This window comes from Heptranchias perlo, chromosome 16 (assembly GCF_035084215.1).
Source record: "Heptranchias perlo isolate sHepPer1 chromosome 16, sHepPer1.hap1, whole genome shotgun sequence".
Taxonomy (NCBI): Eukaryota; Metazoa; Chordata; class Chondrichthyes; order Hexanchiformes; family Hexanchidae; genus Heptranchias; species Heptranchias perlo.
The window spans coordinates 64,692,048-64,715,599 of record NC_090340.1 but is presented as its reverse complement, the minus strand read 5'-3'; the positions used below and the strand labels follow the sequence as shown (position 1 = coordinate 64,715,599).

The 23,552-nt window shown below is 44.7% G+C and overlaps 1 protein-coding gene across 3 annotated transcripts in view; it reads left to right on the top strand.

The window, feature by feature from the left end:
- Window positions 1-484: 484 nt before the first annotated feature.
- Window positions 485-23,552, top strand: part of kiaa0513 (KIAA0513 ortholog) — an 89,224-nt gene continuing 66,156 nt past the window's right edge. Inside the window, exon 1 of one of the 3 annotated variants that reach the window (XM_067997537.1) lies at window positions 485-535. The gene's annotated coding sequence lies outside the window, so the exon portion shown is untranslated. Of the gene's footprint in view, window positions 536-10,278; window positions 10,416-23,552 lie in introns of those variants that run through there. The other 2 variants (XM_067997534.1, XM_067997538.1) reach the window with 2 other exon arrangements.

Below are 23,552 nucleotides of genomic sequence, written 5' to 3'. Positions count from 1 at the left end.
AAACCAAGGCCCTGTCTGCCCTGTCAGGTGGATCCCATGGCACTTTTCAAAGAAGAGCAGGGGGGTTCTCCCCGGTGTCCTGGCCAACATTTATCCCTCAACCAACATTAGTAAAAAAAAACAAATTGTCTGGTCATTATCACACTGCTGTTTGTGGGATCTTGCTGTGCACAAATTGGCTGCTGTGTTTCCTACTTTACAACAGTGACTACACTTCAAAAAAGTACTTCATTGGCTATAAAGCCCTTTGGGACATCCTGAGGTTGTGAAAGGTGCTGTATAAATGCAAGTGCTTCCTTTCTATTGCAGCAAAAACATTCAAAATGAAGTTGTGAAGGTTTTGCTGCAGTGAGAGGGCTAGGCGGTTGCTGATGGGCAGAATGGCCCAAAGTAGTGCGGCACCACGTCACGTGCCCAAATGATGACATCTTAGTTTGGGGGAGGAAGGGAAGGTACCCGCAACGCGCATGCGCACCCGCCTCTCCGAACGGCGCAGGCGCGGTGGCTGCGGACGCGTTGGAGACAATCGGAGGAGGTGAGAACCCCACGGACGGGGTTACCGTGGAAACGGGGCCCAGGGCGGGCGGTAGAGAGAGAGAACTGTCCGGACAGCTGACAGCAGCACGGGGAAGGGGCAAAGAAAGCGGGTGGCTGGCGAGTGGGAGCTCCCGCCCCTGTACGGGGGGGATTGGGGTGGGAATAAACGGGCCCAATGTACTGGGGGGGGATAAACGGGCCCAATGTACTGGGGGGATAAACGGGCCCAATGTACTGGGGGGGGGGTTAGGGATAAACGGGCCCAATGTACTGGGGGGGGGTTAGGGGGGGATAAACGGGCCCAATGTACTGGGGGGGTTAGGGGGGGGATAAACGGGCCCAATGTACTGGGGGGGTTAGGGGGGGGATAAACGGGCCCAATGTACTGGGGGGGTTAGGGGGGGGATAAACGGGCCCAATGTACTGGGGGGGTTAGGGGGGGGATAAACGGGCCCAATGTACTGGGGGGGTTAGGGGGGGGGATAAACGGGCCCAATGTACTGGGGGGGGTTAGGGGGATAAACGGGCCCAATGTACTGGGGGAGGGGAAACGGGCCCAATGTGTTGTCAGCTCTGAGCAATAAACAAGACAGCTCCTAATCCAGAACCAGACCCTGCTCTGGATGATGAACCTGCTCTGGATGCGGACCCTGAACCTGAACATAAGAAATAGGACGGGAGTAGGCCATACATCCCCTCGAGCCATTCAGTAAGATCATAGCTGATCTTAGCCCTCAACTCCACTTTCCCTTCCCTTAGAGTCCAAAAATCTATCAATCTCAGCCTTGAATATATTCAGTGACTCAGCATCCACAGCCCTCTGGGGTAGAGAATTCCAAAGATTCACAACCCTCTGAGTGAAGAAATTCCTCCTCATCTCAGTCCTAAATGGCCGACCTGTTATTTTGAGTCTATGATCCGTAGTTCTCCAGCCAGGGGAAACATCCTCTCAGCAGACCCAGAACCTGAATCTCCCCTAACTCCAGGTCCTGCCCCTGAACCTGCCCCAGTGCTGCTGTTGTGATTCCAGGGACAGTGGGTTTGCAAAGGTGCTTTCACACTCCAGGTGTTGCACTCCTGCATAGGTCTACCTATTAGATGCACTCCATTAGTATAAACAGTCCCAGTCTCTCAGAGCTGACAACATCGCAGACCCACAAAGGTGCAGATCTACCGTGCTGCTGTTGGGATGTGAGCTGGTTTTTGTAATGTAACTGTAGAGGGAGCTGGTGTTTTGCTGTCAGGGTTGAGGTGCAGGGTCTCTGTACTGAATGAGTAAGTGTGGACCCTCTTCAGCACGATTATAGAAGCAGGAGAGTGATGCAGGGATGTTGCTTGCCTGAAAAGTGATGTTTTTATGTTCATGCTATCTGCAATTCTCAGGTGAGAAACATGAGCAGTCCCTGGGACTATTGGGGGAGATGCTTTAATTACTGTTACAGTAGGTGTAGGGTGCAAATACATGGGCAGTGGGTTTGATAAGTAGGCTCCTGTGCTTATTAAAGATGTGTTAGTATCTTTAGAGCTTGTTGCAATTCTGAGGTGCTGCCCGAGGCCTCTGGTTTCCTTTTATCACAGAAAAATAGATGAGATCGCAGATTGCAATCCCCAGAATGCTGCTAAAAACCTCAGAACCCCCAAAAAAACAGATTTGATTTCTTCAAAACACAGAAAACCTGTGGCACGAAACCAGAAAATACTGGAGACATTCAGCAGGTCGGGCAACATCTGTCAAAAGAGCACATCAGCTGATAAGCCTCCCTCAGAACTGCTGGGGGTTATACTGGTCAGCTCGATGATCGTTTTATGGGTTCCTGTGATGGGAGGATGATGTGTGTTTATTTGTGAATGAGACAGGTTTGAGATAAACTAACACTTGCAGCTTTCAGAATATGTTCCACATGTCCTATAATATAAGGGATTGCTACAAGATGTATAAGGATGGACTGATGTATCCTGCCATAGAATGTTTCTTTACTCGTGATATTTGACTACTTTTTTTTAATACTTGTAACGAAAGTGAATTAAAACAAAAGTAAAATAAAAGCAAAGTGCTGGAAACACTGAGCGGATCAGGCAGCATCTGTGGAGAGAGAAACGTAGGGTTAACGTCTCAAGTCAGTGTTAGAACTGATGAAAGGTCATCGACCTGAAACATTAACCCTACCTTTCTCCACAGATGCTGCCTGACCTGCTGAGTGTTTCCAGAACTTTCTGCTTTTATTTCAAATTTTCAGCATCTGCAGTATTTTGCTGTTTGGATTTGTCGGACTTGTAGTTCAGGGGTTTCTCCAGCGCGTAGAATGTCAGGCATATCAGATCTATAATTGTGTGCTGTACTTCCTAAATATTTGTTTCAGAGATGGTTTTATCTCCATGCTGCTTTCTAATTGAATTGCAAGCTCTTGTTTCCTTTTGAATGTGCATGAATGGGAAGCTCTTCCATCTGTGTCCATAATCAGTGATTTGTTACCCCAGTAACTTGATGCTCACTTGTATTTCTGTAGAAAAAATTGAAGCATGTGTTTTTTCTTATCAACAGATTTGTGGTACCATTGCAGGAAGGGTATGCTCAGAATTGTGTGCAGTGATGTCACAGGAATGTCAGTAAAGCTTAGCGGTGGGTGTGTGAAAAATATCCAGAGTACAATTCTAGATTCTTCCTGTCCAAGCTTGGCTTGTGTACGAATAGAGCTGTGTAAAACCGGGGTGAAGTACTGGTGATTACAGGTCTGTCACTGATGGTGGTTGAGGGAGAAACTTGATGAAATAGATAGAGTATCAAGGCAGATAATACCAATAATTTTAAGAGAGAGTTGGACAGACATTGACAAGAAAAACAATTGAGGAATTTCGACAATGAACTGTATATTCTTTTCCTGAACTCCGGGACCAGCCAGATAGACTAATGAAAAGGAAAAGACTAATGTTTCTATAGCACCTTTCACGACCTCAGGACGTCCCAAAGTGATTTACAGGCAGTGAAGTACTTTTTGAAGTGTAGTCACTGTTGTAATATAGGGAAATGCAACAGCCAATTTACGCACAGCAAGATCCCAGAACACTGGGAGAACTCCTCTGCTCTTCGTTGAAATAGAGCCATGGGCTCTTTTACGTCCATCTGAAAGGGGAGATGGGGCCTCAGTTTAATGTCTCTGCCAAAAGACTGCACCTCCAACAGTGTAGCACTCCCTCAGTACTGCAGTGAAGTGTCAGCCTGGATAATGTGCTCAAGTGTTTGCAGTGGGGCTTGAACCCAGGATTGATTCAGAGGTGAGAGTGCTACCACTGAGCCAAGGCTGACTAAAGTGGTCTTTTCCAGTCCTGTAGATTCCTATGTTCCTATCATACAAGAAGTGTACTGAAGCCTTTTTTTGATTTTTCTCCTCCTTATAGCATATTTACATAAGAACAGGAGTAGGCCATGTGTCCCCTTTAGCCTGCTCCACCATTCGATAAGATCATGGCTGATCTTCAACCTCAACTCCACTTTCCCGCCCGATCCCCATTTCTCTTGATTCCCTTCGAATCCAAAAATCTATCGATCTCAGCCTTGAATAAACTCAACAACTGAGCATCCACAGCCCTCTGGGGTAGAGAGTTCCAAAGATTTACAACCCTCTGAGTAAAGAAATTTCTCCTCATCTCAGTCCTAAATGGACGACCTCTTATCCTGAGATTATGCACCCTAATTCTCGACTCTCCAGCCAGGGGAAACAGCCTCTCGGCATCGAGGAACATAGGAACAGGAGTAGGCCATCCAGCCCCTCAAGCCCGCTCCGCCATTTGATAAGATCATGGCTGATCTGTGATCTAACTCCATATACCTGCCTTTGGCCCATATCCCTTAATACCTTTGGTTGGCAAAGAGCTACCTATCTCAGATTTAAAATTAGCAATTGAGCTAGCATCAATTGCCGTTTGCGGAAGAGAGTTCCAAACTTCCACCACCCTTTGTGTGTAGAAGTGTTTTCTAATCTCACTCCTGAAAGGTCTGGCTCTAATTTTTAGACTGTGTCCCCTACTCCTAGAATCCCCAACCAGCGGAAATAGTTTCTCTCTATCCACCCTATCCGTTCCCCTTAATATCTTATAAACTTCGATCAGATCACTCCTTAACCTTCTAAAATCTAGAGAATAATACCCCAATTTCTGTAATCTCTCCTCGTAACTTAACCCTTGAAGTCCGGGTATCATTCTAGTAAACCGACGTATTCCCTCCAAGGCCAATATATCCTTCCGAAGGTGCGGTGCCCAGAACTGCTCGCAGTACTCCAGGTGCGGTCTAACCAGGGTTTTGTATAGCTGCAGCATAACTTCTGCCCCCTTGTACTCCAGTCCTCTAGATATAAAGGCCAGCATTCCATAAGCCTTCTTGATTATTTTCTGCACCTGTTCATGACACTTCAATGATCTATGTACCAGAACCCCCAAGTCCCTTTGGACATCCACTGTTTTTAACTTTTTACCATTTAGAAAGTACCCTGTTCTATCCTTTTTTGGTCCAAAGTGGATGACCTCACATTTGCTTACATTGAATTCCATTTGCCACAGTTTTGCCCATTCACCTAATCTATCAATATCGCTTTGTAATTTTATGTTTTCATCTACACTGCTTACAATGCCACCAATCTTTGTGTCATCGGCAAACTTAGATATGAAACTTTCTATGCCTTCATCTAAGTCGTTAATAAATATTGTGAATAATTGAGGCCCCGAGACAGATCCCTGTGGGACTCCACTAGTCACATCCTGCCAATGTGAGTACCTACCCATTATCCCTACTCTCTGTCGCCTTTCGCTCAGCCAACTTCCTAACCAAGTCCATACTTTTCCCTCGATTCCATGGGCTTCTATCTTAGCTAACAGTCTCTTATGTGGGACTTTATCAAATGCCTTCTGGAAGTCCATATAAATAACATCCATTGACAGTCCCCTGTCCACTACTTTAGTCACCTCTTCAAAAAATTCAATCAGGTTTGTCAGGCACGACCTACCTTTCACAAATCCATACTGGCTCTCTCTGATTAACTGAAAATTCTCGAGGTGTTCAGTCACCCTATCCTTAATTATAGACTCCAGCATTTTCCCCACAACAGATGTTAGGCTAACTGGTCTATAATTCCCTGGTTTCCCTCTCCTTCCTTAAAAAGCAGAGTGACATGTGCAATTTTCCAATCTAGAGGGACAGTTCCTGAATCTAGAGAACTTGGCAGATGTCATAGAGTCATAGAGTTATACAGCACGGATAGAGGCCCTTCGGCCCATCGTGTCCGCGCCGGCCATCAAGCCCTGTCTAATCTAATCCCATATTCCAGCATTTGGTCCATAGCCTTGTATGCTATGGCATTTCAAGTGCTCATCCAAATGCTTCTTGAATGTTGTGAGGGTTCCTGCCTCCACAACCCTTTCAGGCAGTGAGTTCCAGACTCCAACCACCCTCTGGATGAAAAAGTTCTTTCTCAAATCCCCTCTAAACCTCCCGCCTTTTACCTTGAATCTATGTCCCCTTGTTATAGAACCCTCAACGAAGGGAAAAAGCTCCTTAGTATCCATCCTATCTGTGCCCCTCATAATTTTGTACACCTCAATCATGTCCCCCCTCAGCCTCCTCTGCTCCAAGGAAAACAAACCCAATCTTCCCAGTCTCTCTTCATAGCTGAAGCGCTCCAGCCCTGGTAACATCCTGGTGAATCTCCTCTGCACCCTCTCCAAAGCGATCACATCCTTCCTGTAGTGTGGCGACCAGAACTGCACACACTACTCCAGCTGTGGCCTAACCAGTGTTTTATACAGCTCCATCATAACCTCCTTGCTCTTATATTCTATGCCTCGGCTAATAAAGGCAAGTATCCCATATGCCTTCTTTACCACCTTATCTACCTGTTCCGCCGCCTTCAGGGATCTGTGAACTTCCTTTAAAACCCTGGGATGGAAACCACCTACCCTGTCGAGCCCTCTCAGAATCTTATATGTTTCAATTAGATCACCACTCATTCTTCTAAACTCCAGAGAGCGTAGGCCCGTTCTACTCAATCTTTCTTCTTGGGACAACCCTCTCATTCCAGGAATCAATCTAGTGAACCTTTGCTGCACCGCCTATAAGGCAAGTATATTCTTCCTTAGGTAAGGAGACCAAAACTATACACAGTACTCCAGGTGTGGCCTCACCAAAGCCCTGCACAATTGCAGCGAGACTTCCTTACTCTTGTACTCCAACCCCCTTGTAATAAAGGCCAACGTACCATTTGCCTTCCTAATTGCTTGCTGTACCTGCATGTTAACTTTCTGTGTTTCTTGTACAAGGACACCCAAATCCCTCTGAACACCAACATTTAATAGTTTCTCACCATTTAAAAAATATTCTGTTTTTCTATTCTTCCTACCAAAGTGAATAACCTCACATTTCCCCACATTATACTCCCTCTGCCACCTTCTTGCCCACTCACTTAACCTGTCTATATCCCTTTACAGACTCTTTGTACCCTCCTCACACCTTACTTTCCCACCTAGCTTTGTATTGTCAGCAAACTTGGATACATTACACTCGATCCCTTCATCCAAGTCATTAATATAGATTGTAAATAGCCGAGGCCCAAGCACCAATCCTCGCGGCACCCCACTTTCTCAAGCAGGCAGTACTGGGTATGTGTTTTGCTGGTAATCTATTATAATTGCATGTGACTCATTCTGCAGTGTTGTCACAATTGTTATTTATTGGTATTGATACAAAAATGCTTTAAGGAATATTGCATGTGGCCCAAAGTGCTTTAACGTTGTACCAATACACTTAGCATGTGATGCTCTTTTAAATTGCTCCCAGCAGCAGTAACGGCCAGGATTTCATCTTCGTGTTATACAAACCCAAGTTTAGAAGAACAGAATCTATAATTGTACGACTATCACAATTCATGTGGACACATTACAGAAATGTCATGCCTACCTTTACACTTCATTAAATCAACGAACTCAAAAATCACAAAGATGAGTAAATGTGAGGGAGGTCATTCGACCCAACCTTCCATGGAAAACCCATGATTCATCCCCCCCCCCCCCCCCACCTCCGGCCCCATCACAGCATCTAACTGCCTGAGAGTTGAGTAACAGGCAGCAGAGGATAGGTCCGAAACAGGAGCTTCTTGGCATCAGGGACCACGGTGTGATGGGTTAGGCTTATGAGGGAGAAGAGAACGAGTACAGTAGAAACGTTCAGCTTTTGATAGGCAGATTATGAGAGGTGAGCTCAGGAACCTGCCTGGCAGAGGGGGGAAAGCATGGCAGGAAAGTGAATCACGTTTAGAAATGCTGTGTACAGACTGCAGAGAAGATACATACCAATAGGGAAGGAGGATAATGTTTACGGATTGAAGGATGTACATGATAGAATGCTTGACGCATCTAGCCTAAGGAGGGTTACCCACATGCTTAAAGCCCCCCACTGGCCTAGGCAGGATGTCGAAGCTGTTTCCCTTGTGGATGCATTGGTGTGTACTAAGGAGCCCACGCATAAAGTTTAAATCTGTGTTCCCGTTAATTTGCAGATATCTCAAGGTGCTGCTGCCGTTGCATCTTGGTACTCTGAGTTAGGATTAATTGACCAATGAGACAGCCCTTTCCAAATCTCCAGGCCCATAAAAATTCAAACAGAACAAACCAGTGAATCAGAAATAACAGCACAAATGGGGTTGAATTGTCTGGGCTGCCTTGGGCCCGGTTGGGGCTGCTGAGGGCCTGGTTGCCGGGGCTTGGGGCTGCCGAGGGCCCGGTTGCCGGGGCTCAGGTTGCCTATTGAACACTCCTGCCTAGTGAGTAAATGATGTAGTGATTAGCCATACAAAGCAATAGGTCAAATGTTAATTCCTACTTTGTGTGGAGTCAGCTGATCTCAGTCAGGTCAACAGTAAGGACACTACAATTAGCTTCAGGACTCAGGCTAGGGAGGGTACAAACCAGTTAGAGTTCCTCACTCCTGATCACTAAACCAGTGCGATTCTTTATCTCAAGGGGGTTGGAATGCAAAGGGGTGGAAGTTATGCTTCAGCTGTACAGACCTTTGGTCAGTTCCCATCTGGAGCACTACGTTCAGTTTTGGCACCGACCCTCAGGAAGGATATATTGTCCTTGGAGGGGGTGCAGTGCAGATTCACCCAGAATGATACCGGGGCTAAAAGGGTTAAATTACAAGGACAGATTGCATAAACTTGGCTTGTATTCCCTTGAGTTTTGAAGGTTGAATGGTGATCTAATCGAGGTGTTTAAAATGTTAAAAGGATTTGATTTAGCAGATACGGAGAAACTATTTCCTCTGGTGGGGGGAGTCCAGAACAAGGGGGCAGAACCTTAAAATTAGAGCCAGGCCGTTCAGGGGTGATGTCAGGAAGCACTTCTTCACACAAAGGGGAGTGGGAATCTGGAACTCTCTCCCCCAAAAGGCTGTGGATGCTGGGGGTCAGTTGGAGCTTTCAAGACTGAGATTAATAGATTTTTGTTGGGTAAGGATATCAAGGGATATGGAGCAAAAGTGGGAAAATGGAGTTGAGGTACAGATCAGCTATGATCTAATTGAATGGGCGAGCAGGCTTGAGGTGCTGAATGGCCTCCTCCTGTTCTTATGTTTGTAATTCTAATATGATTAATGCGTTTTACCATATTTATATATAAGATTGACGATCACTATAATATAGCAAATAGATATGGATTTGGTGTGCAATAAGTCATTTCAAAGGCTTCCCTAGCAAATCTTTATTGTTATTATTGCTCTTTGATGAGGGACTGTCTTGCAGTTTGAAGTCGGTTAATTTGTTCCTGGGAAGAAGGCATACCATTCGGTTCAAAGCAAACTTTTTGTATGTTTAAAAAAAAATTGGCTGCTATATTTGAATTTGAGCTTTTTAATCTCCATTGTTCATAACTTGTACTTCAAAGAAGTTAGAAATATATCTCAGGTGATTTATCCAAAATTCAGTCATCCTCCTGAAGCCATTATTGAGAGAGAGTTACATAGAATGTACAGTACAGAATCAGGCCATTCGGCCCAACTGGTCCATGTCGGCATTTATGCTCCACATGAGCCTTATCCCTCCCTACTTCATCTAACCCCATCAACATATCCTTCTATTCCTCTCTCCTTCATTTGTGTATCTAGCTTCTCAAATGCATCTATACTATTCGCCTCAACTACTCCTTGTGGGAGCGAGTTCCACATTCTCACCACTCTCTGGGTAAAGAAGTTTCTCCTAACTTCCTTATTGGATTTATTAGTGACTCTCTTATTTATGGCTCCTAGTTCTGGTCCCCCCACAAGTGGAAACATCTTCTCTATGTCTACCCTATCAAACCCCTTCATAATCTTAAAGACCTCGATCAGGTCACTCCTCAGCCTTGTTTTTTCTCTAGAAAAGAGCCCCAGCTTGTTCAATCTTTCCTGTTATGTATAACCTCTCAGTTAGGGACGGGAGGCTCTGTGGAAGGTTATCAACAAAGCTGCCACTTAAGGCTATTGCCAGGGAGCTTGTTTCAGGTCCAGTTTTACTTGGAGTGTTGGTGGAGGAGACACAACAGTTTGTTGTTTTTCTACAGTTGGAGAAGGACTAGTAAAGTCTGTGATTATCATAAATCTACTGTTTGGTATTGTTGACTTATCTATTCATTATTAAATCTGTTTGGTAGTTCAGAGCGTGTGCAAAAGCTGATGGTATTTATCCTTGTGATTTCCTTTGACTTCAGATGAGGATACGTGATATATCCAGTCAGCTGATTAAAGTGAGGGTGTCTGTACGATCCCTTGGCTCGCTACAGTTACCTGGATAATGGGTCGTAAGGAGCGAGAGGTTGCTTTTGCAGTTGGTGTTTCTCACTGAACATGAGGAAAATGTGAGGTAAAGTGCCAAAAATGCAATAATATAAGCAGCCTGATCGCCTTCGTTCTGAGTGCAATGCAGATCCAGATTATCCTAGGTCCAGGTGTTTTCACTTTGAGCCAGATCCCACACACAGAACTGGCTCAATGCTGAAAACTACAAACCTCGCTGTTAAGAACAAGTTTCAAGGCTGCCCTTACTAGAAATAAACCCAATCGGCCATTCTCCCAGGCACCTAATGATGCTCATTTGCATCATGATGTCTTGATTCCTAGCCCTCCTCTTCTCCCCTGCTCTCCTGAAACAGCCTGAACGTGGCAGTTGTCTGTAAAAATAAATTGGGGCGTGCAGTGCATGGATTTTGCTCACCCATTAAAAACAAACCCATGAGGTAAGGATGCCTTTGCTGTAGAGGCAAAATAATTTTAAAAAGGGGAAGAGAGCGTTCACTTAATGTTCAGTAATCACTTCCCAATCTGTACATTTCCCTCAGCAAATAATTAAACGCTGATCTGAGCCACTGTTTCCTTAACAGGTGAACTTTGTGGCCTTAAAGGGACACAGATGCACCTTAGCAGCAGAGCAATACATCGCGTGTTACATGATGCAACAACCATGTACTTATACAACAGCGTAACATCCGTCTTACTGTGAGTGATGCCCTGGGAGATCTGCTCATATGTTTAAAAGAATGCAATTTGCTTTGAATGAATTTTACAGATTCCCAGCTGCTCTGGATGTCAGTGCGCTGTTGTAAGTGCACAGTACAACCCTTTTTTTTGCACAAGTATATTGTGCATTGTATGCCTGTCAGGTGGCTAGATGCAGGGAGCATCTATGGAGCCAGATGAGTTATATTTAGCCTTTAAACATTTACATTATAATTTAAACTTCTCTTTGCAGATTGAGTTTTGAGTGTGGAACTTGAAAGAAGGCGGCCTGTTCCTGATTGCCAAAAGATATAGAGCGACTGGTGCTGTTTATTTCTCCTCTCACTCTTCTCCCTAACCTCTCTGCTTCCCAAGGTGGTGACTGGTCCTGGTGTGAGACCCCATACTGTCATCTGTTCCCTGTCGTTTGCAAACAGAAGTTCTTCATGTGGACTGTCTCCAGGAGGTTTGGGGGTGGGGGGGAGAATATATGGTGCAGTTGGCCCCAGCACCCTGGGCTAGGGAGCGAGGGTACCCACTCCTGATCAGTAGACCTGCACCAGAAGCCTCTTTGTGACAGCACGCTGAAAGTTAGGAGCAAGTGGTTTGAGGACTGAAAGCTGCATCCTGCCACTCAGTGCTGCAGTGCCTCGGTGCTTTAGATAACGATTGCTGTTCTCAATTCAGCATCCGATTCTCCAGCTGCTCTACTCCACGTCCCTCCTTGTTTTTATCCAGAAACTGGGTCATTGGGACCAGTTGCTACACCACCTCCAACAATGAGTTGGTTGAGATCTGCTAACCCAGCACAGGCCAGATAATCACTGTCTCTCCTCTCATGTCCCGATGGTGCTGACTTGTGTCTGGGACACCATTCCACAGGTGCCAGCAGACCTCTGCTACTTAAAGCAAGTCACCATTCCGAGATAACAAGTTTTGTCAGGCTGCGGGAGTACGGTAGGCTGATGTGTACTTGCACTCTTGTGCTTCTCAGACGGGCATTTTACAGCGCATACCCTAGCCAGACCGGCCATACACTGAGTATAGTAGTTTTCATGTAGCTCGGTCCCTATGTCCAATTTCTTTGTGGCATTTTCAAAAAGAGAATATTATTAGTGGAGTCTGATCCTGTTCTTCCTTGAAATTCACACATTCCAGTAGGAGCCGGAGGATTGTACGAGGGTGTGGGAACCTTGGCTAACCCCCATCACCAGCCTGGGCCATTTGTAGCACCATTCTGCCTCAGCTGAGATCAACTAATGTAAGGAATCTTACAACACCAGGTTATAGTCCAACAGTTTTATTTGAAAATCACAAACTTTCGGAGGCTTTCTCCTTCGTCAGGTGAGTGACTCACCTGACATAAGAACATAAGAAATAGGAGCAGGAGTAGGCCAATCGGCCCCTCGAGCCTGCTCCGCCATTCAATAAGATCATGGCTGATCTGATCCTAACCTCAAATCTAAAATCATGTCCAATTTCCTGCCCACTCCCCGTAACCCCTAATTCCCTTTACTTCTAGGAAACTGTCTATTTCTGTTTTAAATGTATTTAATGATGGAGCTTCCACAGCTTCCTGGGGCAGCAAATTCCACAGACCTACTACCCTCTGAGTGAAGAAGTTTCTCCTCATCTCAGTTTTGAAAGAGCAGCCCCTTATTCGAAGATTATGCCCCCTCGTTCTAGTTTCACCCATCCTTGGGAACATCCTTACCGCATCCACCCGATCAAGCCCCTTCACAATCTTATATGTTTCAATAAGATCGCCTCTCATTCTTCTGAACTCCAATGAGTAGAGTCCCAATCTACTCAACCTCTCCTCATATGTCCGCCCCCTCATCCCCGGGATTAACCGAGTGAACCTTCTTTGTACTGCCTCGAGAGCAAGTATGTCTTTTCTTAAGTATGGACACCAAAACTGTATGCAGTATTCCAGGTGCGGTCTCACCAATACCTTATATAACTGCAGCAATACCTCCCTGTTTTTATATTCTATCCCCCTAGCAATGAAAGCCAACATTCCGTTGGCCTTCTTGATCACCTGCATACTAACCTTTTGATTTTCTTGCACTAGGATCCCCAGATCCCTTTGTACTGCAGTACTTTCCAGTTTGTTGCCATTAAGATAATAACTTGCTCTCTGATTTTTCCTGCCAATTTCCAATATTGTATTGCATCTGCCAAATCTCCGCCCACTCACCCAGCCTGTCCATATCCCCTTGTAGGTTTTTTATGTCCTCCTCACTCTCTACTTTCCCTCCCATCTTTGTATCATCTGCAAACTTTGATATGTTACACTCGGTCCCCTCCTCCAAATCGTTAATATAGATTGTAAAGAGTTGGGGACCCAGCACCGACCCCTGCGGAACACCACTGGCTACTGGTTGCCAGTCCAAGAATGAACCATTTATCCCAACTCTCTGCTTCCTGTTAGATAACCAATCCTCCACCCATGCCAGAATATTACCCCAATCCAGTGATTCTTTATCTTGAGCAATAATCTTTTATGTGGCACCTTGTTGAATGCCTTCTGGAAGTCTAAATACACTACGTCCACTGGTTCCCCTTTATCCACCCTGTACATTATGTCCTCAAAGAACTCAAGCAAATTTGTCAGACATGACTTCCCCTTCGTAAAGCCATGCTGACTTTGTCCTATTAAATTATGTTTATCCAAATGTTCTGCTACTGTCTCCTTAATAATAGACTCCAAAATTTTACCCACCACAGATGTTAGGCTAACTGGTCTATAATTTCCAGCCTTCTGCCTACTACCCTTTTTAAATAAGGGTGTTACATTAGCAGTTTTCCAATCTGCCGGGACCTTTGCCGAGTCCAGAGAATTTTGGAAAATTATTACCAAAGCATCCACAATCCCCACTGCCACTTCCCTCAAGACCCTAGGATGTAAGCCATCAGGTCCAGGGGATTTATCCGCCTTGAGTTCCATTAATTTACTGAGTACCAATTCCTTAGTGATTTTAATCGTATTTAGCTCCTCCCCCCCCCCCCCCCCCCCCCCCGTTTGTCCAGTGTTGGGATATTCTTAGTATCCTCTACCGTAAAGACTGAAACAAAATATTTGTTCTGCATTTTTGCCATCTCCATGTTTCCCACCATTAATTTCCCGGTCTCATCCTCTAAGGGACCTACGTTTGCCTTAGCCACCCTTTTTCTTTTTATATAACTGTAGAAACTCTTGCTATCTGTTTTTATATTTTTTGCTAATTTATTTTCATAATCTATCTTCCCTTTCTTAATCAATCCTTTAGTTACTTTTTGCTGTCTTTTGAAGACTTCCCAATCTTCTATCCTCCCACTAAGTTTGGCTACCTTATATGTCCTTGTTTTTAGTCGGATACTATCCTTAATTTCTTTACTTAGCCACGGATGGCTATCATTTCTTTTGCACCCTTTTTTCCTCAGTGGAATATATTTTTTTGAAAGTTGTAAAATAACTCCTTAAATGAACACCACTGTTCATGTACCGTCTTACCCTTTAACCTATTTTCCCAGTCCACTTTAATCAATTCCGCTCTCATACCATCATAGTCTCCTTTATTCAAGCTCAGTACGCTTGTTTGAGAACCAATCTTCTCACCCTCTAATTGGATATGGAATGTAACCATGTTATGGTCACTCGTTCCAAGGGGATCCTTAACTAGGACATTAATTAATTAATCCTGGCTCATTACACAGGACCAGGTCCAAGGTTGCTTGCCCCCTTGTAGGATCAGTTACATACTGCTCAAGAAATCCATCCCTACTACACTCAATAAACTCTTCCTCAAGGCTGCCCTGCCCAATTTGATTTGTCCAGTTAATATGATAGTTAAAATCCCTCCTGACGAAGGAGAAAGCCTCCGAAAGCTTGTGATTTTCAAATAAAATAGTTGGACTATAACCTGGTGTTGTAAGATTCCTTACATTTGTACACCCCAGTCCATCACTGGCATCTCCACATCGAGATCAACTAACACAGCACAAATCAAAAACCTTGCAGACAAAAACAAAATACTGTGGATGCTGGAGAACTGAAAAGAAACAGAAAATGCTGGAAACGCTCAGCAGGTCAGGCAGCATCTGTGGCGAGAGAAACAGAGTTAACATTGCAGGTCGAAGACCTTTCATCAGAACCTTGCAGACCTCTTCTGGGAAAAAATAGCATAAACCAATAACTACAGAAAGTCCTGGACTATACTCGGTACATGTGAAACTTCTGTACCTACCTCGCAGGTTATTTTCACGATGTTGTGATAACTATAATTCAAGTAATACTTAGAAAGCCCCTTTTTGCGTAGCCTTGGCTACGTGACTGGAATCCTGGAAATATTTGTGAATATGAAATGGGTTTGTGTGCAGGAGGGGGCCGGCTGGGTGACTGTGACTACAGGTTAACCACATCCTGAGAGCAATTGAGGCAGTTACGTTGTACCTTGGGATTCTCGGCATAATATAAAGCAGCAACCCAAGGGAGGGGAGGGTGTAAGAGAATTCCAAAAACTGAATGTGAGGTTCTCCTGCTGGCTTAGTAAATGCACTGGGTGATTTGGTACAGAACAGCTCCAATTCCTAATCTCTGCTGAGTTAGCTGACCTCAACTGGGGTGGCAATAGGGCTGATACAATTGCTCTCAGTGGTTCTTGGAGTTGGGGGTAAGGGAAGAATCAGCAAGGGCTGCTGCTCCTGAACCCTGCTGGAAAGCGTGTGACCATCAGGGAAGGAAACCTGCCGTCCTTACCCCATTAGGCCGACATATGACTCCAGTCCCACTCCCTGTACAATAACCTGCAGACTTGCTTTGTTTAGTGCCTCAGAATACCAATGTTACTATGCAGGGAGAGTAATGTACACTTGACTATTCCAATGCTATCCTGCCCGGCCTCCCACCTTGCACCCTCTAAATTTGAGCTCATCCAAAATTCTGCTGCCAGTATCCTAACTTGTACCAGACCCTGTTCACCCATCACCCCCTGCGCTCGCTGACCTACGTTGGCTCCTGGTCCAGGAACGCCTTGATTTTAAAATTCTCATCCTTGTTTTTAAATCCCTCCAAGGCCTCACCCCTCCCTATCTCTGTAACCACCTCCAGCCCTACAACCTTCCGAGATCTCTGAGCTCCTCCAATTCTGGCCTCTTGCTTATCCCTGATGTCCATCGCTCCACCATTGGCGGCTGTGCCTTCAGCTGCCCTAAGTTCTGGAATTCCCTCCCTAAACCTCTCTGCCTCTTCTTCTCTCTCCTCCTTTAAGACACTCCTTAAAACCTACCTCGCCTGTTATAATACCTCCTTATGTGGCTCGGTATCAAATTTTGCCTGATAACGCTCCTGTGAAGCGCCTTGGGAGGTTTTACTATGTTAAAGGCAGTATATAAATGCAAGATGTTTGTATTGTAATTCTTTTGGAGGTATTTAGAAGGTGACTAACACAAAGTATTCCTAACCCTTTCCTCCGAATTTATTAATCTGCTAGAAGCTGCAGTAATATTGAATATCTTGAATTAATTAAACATATTGCAAATAAATACCTTTGTAGTTTAAATGCGCTGAACAATGCGACAGTGAAAGTAGTGACAGACACCATCAGGGACTGTCGGCAGAGTGAGTGGGTTGTTAAGACACTCGCTGTGTTTTTCCGTCTCTCTGGGAATATTTGTTATAGCTCCAGACGGATGTAATTAAATTCTACCACACACTACAGTAGATTACCTCAGGGAGCAGTTGAACTTCCATTGATTTTTAGCTCAAGCCTCTTTGCAGACTGCTGCTGCTTTATGTTGAATAGCTGTCAATGTTGTGGAAATGTTAGGAGGAAGATTTATGATCAAAAGGCATGAGATGGCTTTGTACACCTGTTTAGTTTCTTCATTTGTCTCCCCTCCTGTCCTGAACCTGTCCACTTCTGCTGCAGTACAGTTCCACGTGCACCAAATGCCCTCCCATAGGTCTCCCAAGTGGCCATTCTACATGTTTACGCTTCGATGGTGATTGTTGGCAGGATATTTGACTGTGGGGGCAGCACACACGAGCCCGATTCTGTCTACACCCATGCAGTTTCTAGCATGTGTTGCTGAAATGCAATCAGGAATGGGAACCTTGGCTAATTTTACTCCTGCTCCCTAATCCAGAGATGCCAAGACTAATTGTAGCACTCCAAATGCTGCCACAGTTAAGATGGAGAATTGTAGCTGGAACTTTGTGCTGTTGTGGCTTTAATTTCCTTTAAAATTATTCTGATCATTTTACACTTGTTTCCTTTTGTCTCAAGTTCCTATAACAAATTCCCACACAGGACGTGACAAAAATGAATCATTTTACTAAAGCTTTAGTCAGGCAGGAGCTTCTATAATTTTATCCCAGTACTTAAGGGGTTAAAAACCAGTTCCACTCGTGTTCCAGCTCATTTTTCATACACTTTGAACAAATATCTCTTTGTTGGGTAGCTCTCTTTGAATTTAATAGTTATTTAAATTCATTGGGACCCAATCATTTTTTGAACTCAGCCAGGCTTTTCAAATCAGTGTGTGTGCCTGGAGCCTCCAGTGAGAGTTAGTCAGGCCATCCAGACAGCTTCCATTAATGGCAAGTGAAGAAAGGAACTGCTATACAAAGAACTGTAAAAATCTATGCTGTACTATTACTGCTCAATAAATCTGTTTGACAGAACCTAAATCATGGCCTAATGCAGTTATTCTGCCACCTTCCCAAGATGATGTGGAGATGCCGGTGATGGACTGGGGTTGACAATTGTAAACAATTTTACAACACCAGGTTATAGTCCAACAATTTTATTTTAAATTCACAAGCTTTCGGAGGCTTCCTCCTTCCTCAGGTGAACGATCGTTCACCTGACGAAGGAGGAAGCCTCCGAAAGCTTGTGAATTTAAAATAAAATTGCTGGACTATAACTTGGTGTTGTAAAATTGTTTACAATTCCCAAGATGAGGCATGGGGATAGCAGTGAAAAGGGTTCTCTGTTTATTACCTGGACATGCTGCAAATTTTACCAGGTATCTGGACGAGGTGAAACACCAACGGGCATCATACCTTCGACCAGCTCGTACTCTGGTGAACTTACATGATTGCCACTGACTTCCTTGTCCAGACTCTGCATCCAGTCAAGAGTAGACCGCATCTCAATGGTCACGGAGAACCAAGACTAGCCTGAAATTTGGAAGTCAAAAATATCTAGAGTAAAAATGGTAAAAGAAGCACAAGTATAACATAGGAATGCAAGTGCAGAGCTTTAAAAACGACTGCAGGTGGAAAAAGCCACAAAAAGAGCAAATAAGAATCCAGGCTGACACTCAGTGCAGTACTGAGGGAGTGCTGCACTGTCGAATGAAACGTTAAACCGAGGCCCCGTCAGCCCCCTCGTGGATGTAAAAGATCGCATGGCACTATTCAAAGAGTCGGAGAGTTCTCCGGCTGTCCTGGCTAATATTTATTCCTCAAACAACACCACAATGACAGATTGTCTAGTCATTTACCTCACCACTGTTTATGGGACTTTGCTGTGCACAAATTGGCTATCGTGTTTCCTATGTTACAACAATGACTACACTTGAAAAATACTTCATTGTCTGTGAAGCACTTTGGGACGTCCTGAGGTTGTGAAAGGCGCGATAGAAATGCAACTTTTTTTTTACTAGAAGTGTTCAAAATTATGAAAAAGTTGAGAGGCTAGATAGAAATGAAAGAAAGAACCTGAAAAGTAGTGAAAGATTATTTCCACTGGTTGGTGAATTTGTAACGAGGGAGCTGGAACTCAGGATTATCACTGGAGGCATAAAAGGAGGGTTAGAAAGATTTCACCACCAAAGGTATGGAGTACATCATCACAAGTCGCGATTGAAGCCAAGGCCATCACAAAATTTAAAGAAAGATGTTGCATTTTCACAGCCTGACGATTTCCCAAAGCACCAGAGCCAATGAATTATTTTTGAAGTGCAATTACTATTGTAATATAGACAAACGTGGCAGCCAATTTGTGCACAGCAAGCTCCCACAAACAATAAATGTGATAAATGACCAGTGAATCTGTTCTTTATGGTAGAGAAATGAATATTGTCTAAAACATTGGAGAACTCTCTGCTCCTCTTCGAATAGTGCAATGGGAACTTTTGCATCCACTTGAACAGTCAGATCTGGCCTCAGTCTAACATCTCATCCAAAAGTTGGCACCTCTGACAATGCAGCACTCCCATTGTGTCAATCTGGATTATATGAAGTCCTAGAGTAAGGATTGAACCCATCACCTTCTCACTCAGAGGACCTGAGCCAGGAGGTTGAGGGAATCATATAAACACTTGAAGAGGAAAAATATTCAAGGGTATGGACAGGGAAATGGGACTTGAGTAGATAGCTAACAGTGGCATAAGGAACCAAATGCCCTCCTTCTGTAAATAAAATTCTAACATTCTTTGCGCCCTACATTACAACATTTTGGAGATGTTGTAAAGATGATTTTTCAGAATTGTGTGGGTTGGTTGCTGATGAGATAGGGCCCTTCTCAAGCCCTGGTGCTGGGGCAATTTACTTGGATGTAGTGAATTCACTGGCTCCTGAAACATTGGGTATTCATTGTCTCCTTAAACCTTTATGGAAAGGGAACAGAACGGTGTTTTGCCACGATGTTCTGCTGAAGCGATGGAATGATGTGTTTCAACACATTTTGCATTATTCAGTTGTGTGTGGCTAAGGCAAACGTAGGTCCCTTAGAGGATGAGACTGGGAAACATGGAGATGGCAAAAATGCTGAACAAATATTTTGTTTCAGCCTTTACGGTAGAGGACACTAAGAATATCCCAACACTGGACAAACAGGGGGCTCTGGGGGGGAGGAGCTAAATATGATTAAAATCACTAAGGAATTGGTACTCAGTAAATTATTGGGACTCGAGGCGGATAAATCCCCTGGACCTGATGGCTTACATCCCAGGGTCTTGAGGGAAGTGGCAGTGGGGATTGTGGATGCTTTGGTAATAATTTTCCAAAATTCTCTGGACTCGGCAAAGGTCCCGGCAGATTGGAAAACTGCTAATGTAACACCCTTATTTAAAAAGGGTAGTAGGCAGAAGGCTGGAAATTATAGACCAGTTAGCCTAACATCTGTGGTGGGTAAAATTTTGGAGTCTATTATTAAGGAGACAGTAGCAGAACATTTGGATAAACATAATTTAATAGGACAAAGTCAGCATGGCTTTACGAAGGGGAAGTCATGTCTGACAAATTTGCTTGAGTTCTTTGAGGACATAATGTACAGGGTGGATAAAGGGGAACCAGTGGACGTAGTGTATTTAGACTTCCAGAAGGCATTCAACAAGGTGCCACATAAAAGATTATTGCTCAAGATAAAGAATCACTGGATTGGGGGTAATATTCTGGCATGGGTGGAGGATTGGTTATCTAACAGGAAGCAGAGAGTTGGGATAAATGGTTCATTCTCGGACTGGCAACCAGTAGCCAGTGGTGTTCTGCAGGGGTCGGTGCTGGGTCCCCAACTCTTTACAATCTATATTAACGATTTGGAGGAGGGGACCGAGTGTAACATATCAAAGTTTGCAGATGATACAAAGATGGGAGGGAAAGTGGAGAGTGAGGACATAAAAAACCTACAGGGGGATATAGACAGGCTGGGTGAGTGGGCGGAGATTTGGCAGATGCAATACAATATTGGAAAATGTGAGGTTATGCACTTTGGCAGGAAAAATCAGAGAGCAAGTTATTATCTTAATGGTGTGAAACTGGAAAGTACTGCAGTACAAAGGGATCTGGGGGTCCTTGTGCAAGAAAATCAAAAAGTTAGTATGCAGGTGCAGCAGGTCCGTCGGCTTTTATTGCTAGGGGGATAGAATATAAAAACAGGGAGGTATTGCTGCAGTTATATAAGGTATTGGTGAGACCGCACCTGGAATACTGCATACAGTTTTGGTGTCCATTCTTAAGAAAAGACATACTTGCTCTCGAGGCAGTACAAAGAAGGTTCACTCGGTTAATCCCAGGGATGAGGGGGCGGACATATGAGGAGAGGTTGAGTAGATTGGGACTCTACTCACTGGAGTTCAGAAGAATGAGAGGTGATCTTATTGAAACATATAAGATTGTGAAGGGGCTTGATCGGGTGGGTGCGGTAAGGATATTCCCAAGGATGGGTGAAACTAGAACTAGGGGGCATAATCTTCGAATAAGGGGCTGCTCTTTCAAAACTGAGATGAGGAGAAACTTCTTCACTCAGAGGGTAGTAGGTCTGTGGAATTTGCTGCCCCAGGAAGCTGTGGAAGCTACATCATTAAATAAATTTAAAACGGAAATAGACAGTTTCCTAGAAGTAAAGGGAATTAGGGGTTACGGGGAGCGGGCAGGAAATTGGACATGAATTTAGATTTGAGGTGAGGATCAGATCAGCCATGATCTTATTGAATGGCGGAGCAGGCTCGAGGGGCCGATTGGCCTACTCCTGCTCCTATTTCTTATGTTCTTAGATTATTTTCCACCCATTTGAAAATGCTCTTTCAGGAAGGCAGTGCCCCGTTAAAGGTTCTGGAGGTGTGATCTGTTCTCCTGGCACCTCCCCCAGCAGTTTGGTATGGATTCTGCTCATCTGAGGATAATTGAATTGCGTGCTCCTGTTTACTTTTCAACAGCTAACAATGGGCTCTGTTGTTTCACACAAAAATCCAGTCCTGATAAATCCTGGTGCTGATTCACATAACAAGTGCTTAAAAACCATTCTGCACAATGATTCTTGCAAACACAGATACCTTCATCATTACCTTAAACGTAATTTAGAGCACTGTCTTGCTCCCTTAATCCTATTTCCACCAAACTGCTGACCACCCAACTTAACCTCCCTGGCACCCATGTTAGCTGATATTGTTAATGGTTCCCGCTCCTCAGGTACTGTCCCCCTCCCCTTCAAATCTGGTGTCATTGCCCCTCCTCAAAAAACCCACCCTTAACCCCTCTGTCCTTGCAAACTACCACCCCATCTCCAACCTCCCTTTCCTCTCCAAAGTCCTTGAACGTGTTGTCGCCTCCCAAATCCATGCCCATCTTTCCCACAACTCCATGTTTGAATCCCTCCAATCAGGTTTCCGTCCCTTCCGCAGTACTGAAACGGCCCTTATCAAAGTCACAAATGACATCCTATGTGACTGTGACCGTGGTAAACTATCCCTCCTCATCCTTCTCCACCTGTCTGCAGCCTTTGACACAGTTGACCACACCATCCTCCTCCAATGCCTCGCCTCCGTCGTCCAGCTGGGTGGGCCTGCCCTCGCTTGGTCCAGTCGTAGCTACAGAACCATCTGCAATGGCTCTTTTCCTGCTCCCGCACCATTACCTCTGGAGTCCCCTAAGGATCTATCCTTGGCCCGCCCCTATTTCTCATCTACATGCTGCCCCTTAGCGACATCATCGGAAAATACGACATGCCAGATACTACATGTTCGCTGATGACACCCAACTCTACCTCACCACCAATTCTCTCGACCCCTCGATGTTTCTAATTTGTCACGCTGCTTGTCTGACATCCAGTATTAGATGAGCAGAAATTTCCTCCAATTAAATATTGTGAAGACCAAAGCCATTGTCTTTGGTCCCTGCCACGGACGCCAACCCTCTCCCTGGCCACTGTCTGAGGCTGAACCAGACTGTTTGCAACCTTGGCGTCCTATTTGACCCTGAGATCTATACAAAAGCTATACAAAACCCTGGTTAGACCGCACCTGGAGTACTGTGAGCAGTTCTGGGCACCGCACCTTCGGAAGGACATATTGGCCTTGGAGGGAGTGCAGCGTAGGTTTACTAGAATGATACCCGGACTTCAAGGGTTAAGTTACAAGGAGAGATTACACAAATTGGGGTTGTATTCTCTAGAGTTTCGAAGATTAAGGGGTGATCTGATCGAAGTTTATAAGATATTAAGGGGAATAGATAGGGTGGATAGAGAGAAACTATTTCCGCTGGTTGGGGATTCTAGGAGTAGGGGGCACAGTCTAAAAATTAGAGCCAGACCTTTCAGGAATGAGATTAGAAAACATTTCTACACACAAAGGGTGGTCGAAGTTTGGAACTCTCTTCCGCAAACGGCAATTGATACTAGCTCAATTGCTAAATTTAAATCTGAGATAGATAGCTTTTTGCCAACCAAAGGTATTAAGGGATATGGGCCAAAGGCAGGTATATGGAGTTAGATCACAGATCAGCCATGATCTTATCAAATGGCCGAGCGGGCTCGAGGGGCTGAATGGCCTCCTCCTGTTCCTTTGAGATGAGCTTCCGATCACACATCCGTTCCATCACCAAGACCACCTCCGTGATATTGCACGTCTCTGCCCCTGCCTCAGCTCATCGGCTGCTGAAATCCTCATCCATACCTTTGTTACCTCCAGACTGGACTATTCCAATGCTCTCCATCCTCCGTAAGCTTCAGCTCATCCAAAACTCTGCTGCCCGTATCCTAACTTGCACCAAGCCCCGTTCACCCATCACCTCTGTGCT